The following is a 7,846-nucleotide window of genomic DNA, read 5'->3' as shown; positions in this document are numbered from 1 at the left end:
CTTTAATCGGTCATTTGATCAAGACAATTTTCTAATATGTATTGGCAAATGTATTAGAAGCAAAATTGAAACACTAATAGCTTTATTTGAAAATTGCAACATTTTCTCAATAATTTTTTTTTCAGTAAATTTTACTACTTTTTGGATATGCATTCAGATTTGATCTTTGATAATTTCGCACCATTTTACAGTAAATTTGACATTTATTTGGATAATTGTATATGATGTTACCTTAAATCGGTCATTTGATCAAGACAATTTCCTAATACGTATTAGCAAATTTACTAGAAGCAGAATTGAAACAACCACAGCTTTATTTAAAAAATTGCACCATTTTCTCAATAATATCTTTTCAGTAAATTTTACCACTTTTTGGATATTCATTCAGATTTTACCTTTCTTGATAATTTTTCAACATTTTACTGTAAATTTGACATTTTTTTGGATAATTGTATATGATGTTACCATAAATCGGTCATTTGATCAAGATAATTTTCTACTATGTATTGAAAAATGTATTAGAAGTAAAATTGAAACACCACAGCTTTATTTAAAAATTGCAACATTTTCTTTGTACCGTTTTTCAATATATTTCACTTATTTTTGGGTATTCATTCATTTTTACCAATATTGAGATATTTTTGAAACATTTTAATATAATTTTGACACCTAATTGTATATGATGTTACCTTACCTCGGTCATTTGATCAAGACAATTTTCTACTATGTATTGAAAGATGTATTAGAAATAAAATTGAAACACCACAGCTTTATTTAAATATTTCAACATTTCCTCGGTACCATTTTTCAATAAATTTCACTACTTTTTGGATATTCATTTATTTTTACCAATATCGAGATATTTTTCAACATTTTAATGTAAATTTGACAACTTTTTTGAAAATTACATTTGATGTGATCTTAAATCGGTCATTTGATCAAGACAATTTTCTAAAATGTATTGGTAAATGTATTAGAAGCAATATTGAAACAACCACAGCTTTGTTTAAAAAATGCACCATTTTTCTCAATAATATTTTTTTCAGTAAATTTTACTACTTCTTGGATCTTCATTCAGATTTGACCTTTCTTGATAATTTTTAACATTTTACTGTAAATTTGACATTTTTTTTTTGATAATTGTATATGATGTTACCTTAAATCGGTCATTTGATCAAGATAATTTTCTACTATGTATTGAAAAAATGTATTAGAAGTAAAATTGAAACACCACAGCTGTATTTGAAAATTGCATTTCCTCGGTAACATTTTTTCATTAAATTTCACTTCTTTTTTGGATATTCATTTATTTTTACCAATATTGAGATATTTTTGAACATTTTAATGTAAATTTGACACCTCATTGTATATGATGTAACCTCAAATCGGTCATTTGATCAAGATAATTTTCTACTATGTATTGAAAAAATGTGTATGAGAAGTAAAATTGAAACACCACAGCTGTATTTAAAAATTGCAACATTTCCTCGGTAAACTTTTTTCAGTAAAATCGCATATTCATTCATTTTTACCAATATTGAGATAATTTTCAACATTTTACTGTAAATTTGACCTTTTTTGGGATAAATGTATATGATGTTATCTTAAATCGGTCATTTGATCAAGATAATTTTCTACTATGTATTGAAAAATATATTAGAAGTAAAATTGAAACACCACAGCTTTATTTAAAAATTGCAACATTTCCTCAGTAGAATTTTTTTCACTAAATTTCAATACTTTTTTGATATTCATTACTTTTTACCAATATTGAGATATTTTTTAACATTTTAATGTAAATTTGACACCCAATTGTATATGATGTTACCATAAATCGATCATTTTTAAGATAATTTTCTACTATGTATTTAAAAATGTATTAAAAGTAAATTGAAACACCACAGTTTTGTTTAAAAATTGCAACATTTCCTTGGTAAACTTTTTTTTACTAAATTTCACTTCTTTTTGGATATTCATTCCTTTTTAACCAATATTGAGATATTTTTCATCATTTAAATGTAATTTTTTTTATAACAGTATTTGATGTTACCTTTAATCGGTCATTTGATCAAGACAATTTTCTAATATGTATTGGCAAATGTATTAGAAGCAAAATTGAAACACCAAAAGCTTTATTTGAAAATTGCAACATTTTCTCAATAAATTTTTTTTTCAGTAAATTTTACTACTTTTTGGATATGCATTCAGATTTGATCTTTGATAATTTGATAATTTCGCACCATTTTACAGTAAATTTGACATTTTTTTTGGATAATTGTATATGATGTTACCTTAAATCGGTCATTTGATCAAGATAATTTTGTACTATGTATTGAAAAAATGTATTTGAAGTAAAATTGAAACACCACAGCTGTATTTGAAAATTGCATTTCCTCGGTAACATTTTTTCATTAAATTTCACTACTTTTTGGATATTCATTTATTTTTACCAATATCGAGATATTTTTCAACATTTTAATATAAATTTGACAACTTTTTTGAAAATTACATTTGATGTGATCTTAAATCGGTCATTTGATCTAGACAATTTTCTAAAATGTATTGGTAAATGTATTAGAAGCAATATTGAAACAACCACAGCTTTGTTTAAAAAATTCACCATTTTTCTTAATAATATTTTTTCAGTAAATTTTACTACTTCTTGGATCTTCATTCAGATTTGACCTTTCTTGATAATTTTTCAACATTTTACTGTAAATTTGACATTTTTTTTGGATAATTGTATATGATGTTACCTTAAATCGGTCATTTGATCAAGATAGTTTTCTACTATGTATTGAAAAAATGTATTAGAAGTAAAATTGAAACACCACAGCTGTATTTGAAAATTGCATTTCCTCGGTAACATTTTTTCATTAAATTTCACTTCTTTTTTGGATATTCATTCATTTTTACCAATATTGAGATATTTTTGAACATTTTAATGTAAATTTGACACCTCATTGTATATGATGTTACCTCAAATCGGTCACTTGATCAAGATAATTTTCTACTATGTATTGAAAAAATGTATGAGAAGTAAAATTGAAACACCACAGCTGTATTTAAAAATTGCAACATTTCCTCGGTAAATTTTTTTCGGTAAAATTCGATATTCATTCATTTTTACCAATATTGAGATAATTTTCAACATTTTACTGTAAATTTGACACCCAATTGTATATGATGTTACCATTTTAATGCCAGTAAAATGTTGAAAAATTATCAAGAAAGGTCAAATCTGAATGAAAATAAAAAAAGAAGTAAAATTTACTGAAAAAAAATTATACCAAGGAAATGTTGCAGTTTTTAAATAAAGCTAATGTGTTTCAATTTTACCTCTTATACATTTTTCAATACATTGTAGAAAAACATCTCGATCAAAAGACCGATTGAAGGTAACATCAGATACAATCAGGTGTCAAATTTACATTAAAATGTTCAAAAATATCTCAACATTGGTAAAAATGAATGAATATCCATACAGTAGTAAAATTTACTGAAAAATTTTTACCGAGGAAATGTTGCAATTTTTAAATAAAGCTGTGGTGTTTTAATTTTACCTCTCATACACTTTTCAATGCATAGTAGAAAATTATCTTGATCAAATGACCGATTTAAGAATCCGATATCCAAAAAGTGGTAATATTTACTGAAAAGATATTATTGAGAAAATGGTGCAATTTTTGGAGAAAGCTGTGGTTTCAATTTTGCTTCTAATACATTTGCCAATACATATTAAAAAATTGTCTCAATAAAATGACCGCTTTAAAGTAACATCAAATACAGTTATCAAAAAAGTTGTCAAATTGACATTAAAATTTGGAAAAATATCTCAATATTGGTAAAAATGAATGAATATCCAAAAAGTAGTGAATTTTACTGAAAAACGTTTCCGAGGAAATGTTACAATTTTTAAATATAGCTGGGGTGTTTCAATTTTACTTCTAATACATTTTTCAATACATAGTTGAAAATCATCTGAATCAAAAGAACGATTTAAGGTAACAACATATACAATTATCAAAAAAATGTTAAATTTATTGTGAAATATTGAAAAATTATCAATAAAGATCAAATCTGAATGAATATCCAAAAAGAAGTAAAATTTACTGAAAAAACATTATTGAGAAAATGGTGCAATTTTTAAATAAAACTGTGGTTGTTTCAATTTTGCTTCTAATACATTTGCCAATACATTTTAGAAAATTGTCTTGATCAATGTCCGATTTAAGATGACATCAAATACAGTTATCGAAAAAGTTGTCAAATTTACAGTAAAATGTTGAAAAATTAACAAGAAAGGTCAAATCTGAATAAATATTCAAAAAGTAGTAAAATTTTCTGAAAAAATATTACCGAGATAAATGTTGCAATTTTTAAAAAAAGCTGTGGTGTTTCAATTTAACCTCTAATACACTTTTCAATACATTGTATACAATTATCTTGATCAAATGACCGATTTAAGGTAACATCAGATACAATTAGATATCAAATTTACACTAAGATGTTAAAAAATATTTCAATATTTGTAAATTTGAATGAATATCCAAAAAGTAGTAAAATTTACTGAAAAAATATTACCGAGGAAATGTTGCAATTTTTAAATAATGCTGTGGTGTTTCAATTTTACCTCTTATACACTTTTCAATACATAGTAGAAAATTATCTTGATCAAATGACCGATTTAAGGTAACATCAAAACAATTAAATGTTAAATTTACATTTAGATGTTAAATTTACATTAAGATGTTAAAAAATATTTCAATATTGGTAAAAAATAATGAATATCCTAAAAGTAGTAAAATTTACTGAAAAAATATTACCGAGGAAATGGTGCAATTTTTAAATAAAGCTGTGGTGTTTCAATTTTACCTCTAATACACTTTTCAATACATAGAAAAAAATTGTCTTGATCAAATGACCGATTTAAGGTAACATCAGATACAATTAGATGTTAAATTTACATTAATATGTTAAAAAATATTTCAATATTGGTAAAAATGAATGAATATCCTAAAAGTAGTAAAATTTACTGAAAAAATATTACCGAGGAAATGTTTCAATTTTTGAATAAAGCTGTGGTGTTTTAATTTTACCTCTCATACACTTTTCAATAAATAGTAGAAAATTATCTTGATCAAATGACCGATTTAAGAAAACATCAGATACAAATAGATGTTAAATTTAAATTAAGATGTTACAAAATATTTCAATATTGGTAAAAATGAATGAATATCCAAAACGTAGTAAAATATATTGAAAAAATATTACCGAGGAAATGTTGCAATTTTGTTTAAAAAATGTTGTGGTGTTTCAATTTTACCTCTAATACACTTTTCAATACATAGAAAAAAATTGTCTTGATCAAATGACCGATTTAAGAAAACATCAGATTCAAATAGATGTTAAATTTAAATTAAGATGTTACAAAATATTTCAATATTGGTAAAAATGAATGAATATCCTAAAAGTAGTAAAATTTACTGAAAAAATATTACCGAGGAAATGTTGCAATTTTTGAATAAAGCTGTGGTGTTTTAATTTTACCTCTCATACACTTTTCAATAAATAGTAGAAAATTATCTTGATCAAATGACCGATTTAAGAAAACATCAGATACAAATAGATGTTAAATTTAAATTAAGATGTTACAAAATATTTCAATATTGGTAAAAATGAATGAATATCCAAAACGTAGTAAAATATATTGAAAAAATATTACCGAGGAAATGTTGCAATTTTGTTTAAAAAATGTTGTGGTGTTTCAATTTTACCTCTAATACACTTTTCAATACATAGAAAAAAATTGTCTTGATCAAATGACCGATTTAAGGTAACATCAGATACAATTAGATGTTAAATTTACATTAAGATGTTAAAAAATATTTCAATATTGGTAAAAATGAATGAATATCCTAAAAGTAGTAAAATTTACTGAAAAAATATTACCGAGGAAATGTTGCAATTTTTGAATAAAGCTGTGGTGTTTTAATTTTACCTCTCATACACTTTTCAATAAATAGTAGAAAATTATCTTGATCAAATGACCGATTTAAGAAAACATCAGATACAATGTTAAATTTAAATTAAGATGTTACAAAATATTTCAATATTGGTAAAAATGAATGTATATCCAAATCGTAGTAAAATATATTGAAAAAATATTACCGAGGAAATGTTGCAATTTTTTAAATAAAGCTGTGGTGTTTCAATTTTACCTCTAATACACTTTTCAATACATAGTAGAAAATCATGTTGATCAAATGACCGATTTAAGGTAACATCAGAGGCAATTTGATGTCAAATTTACATTAAGATGTTAAAACATATCTCAATATTGGTAAAAATGAATCAATATCCAAAAAGTAGTGCAATTTTTTGAAAAAAATGTTACAGAGGAAAGTTTTCCGTTTTAAATAAAACTGTGTTGTTTCAATTTTACTTCTAATACATTTTCCAATACATAGTAGAAAATGATCTTGCTCAAACGAACGATTTAAGGTAACATCATATACAATAATCCAAAAAAAATGTCAAATTTACAGTAAAATGTTGAAAATTATCAATAAAAGTCAAATCTGAATGAATATCCAAAAAGTGGTAATATTTGCTGAAAAGATATTACTGAGAAAATGGTGCAATTTTTGGAGAAAGCTGTGGTTTCAATTTTGCTTCTAATACATTTGCCAATACCTATTAAAAAATGTTCTTAATAAAATGACCGCTTTAAGGTAACATCAAATACAGTTATCAAAAAAGTTGTCAAATTGACATTAAAATGTGGAAAAATATCTCAATATTAGTAAAAATGAATGAATATCCAAAAAGTAGTGAAATTTACTGAAAAATGTTTCCGATGAAATGTTGCAATTTTTAAATATAGCTGGGGTGTTTCAATTTTACTTCTAATACATTTTTAAATGCATAGTAGGCAATTGTCTTGATCAAATGACCGATTTATGGTAACATCATATACAATTACTTGTCAAATTTACATTAAAATGTTAAAAAAAATAACTCAATATTGGTAAAAATGAATGAATATCCAAAAAGTAGTGAAATTTACTGAAAAATGTTTCCGATGAAATGTTGCAATTTTTAAATAAAGCTGTGGTGTTTCAATTTTACTTCTAATACATTTTTCAATACATAGAAAATTATCTTGATCAAAAGACCGATTTAAAGTAACATCATATGCAATATCCAAAAAAATGTCAAATTTACAGTAAAATGTTGAAAATTTATCAAGAAAGGTCAAATCTGAATGAATATCCAAAGAGTAGTAAAATTTACAGAAAAAAATATATCGATGGAAATGTTGCAATTTTCAACTTTAGCTGTGGTGTTTCAACTTTACCTCTAATACATTTTTCAATACAAAGTAGAAAATTATATTGATCAAATGACCGATTTAAGATAACATCAGATACAATTAGGTGTCAAATGTACATGAAAATGTTCAAAAATATCTCAACATTGGTAAAAATGAATGAATATCCAAAAAGTAGTAAAATTAACTAAAAATATGTTACCGAGGAAATTTTACAATTTTTAAATAAAGCTGTGGTGTTTCACTTTTACTTCAAATAGATTTTTCAATGCATAGTAGAAAATTATCTGAATCAAAAGAACGATTTAAGGTAACATCATATACAATTATCAAAAAAAATGTTAAATTTACTGTAAAATGTTGAAAAATTATCAATAAAGATCAAATCTGAATGAATATCCAAAAAGTAAAATTTACTGAAAAAACATTATTGAGAAAATGGTGCAATTTTTAAGTAAAGCTGTGGTTGTTTCAATTTTGCTTCTAATACATTTGCCAATACATTTAAGAAAA

The sequence above is a fragment of the Mytilus edulis genome, chromosome 11 (genome assembly GCF_963676685.1).
Source record: "Mytilus edulis chromosome 11, xbMytEdul2.2, whole genome shotgun sequence".
In the NCBI taxonomy this organism is placed as follows: domain Eukaryota; kingdom Metazoa; phylum Mollusca; class Bivalvia; order Mytilida; family Mytilidae; genus Mytilus; species Mytilus edulis.
This window is presented reverse-complemented; position numbering follows the sequence as displayed.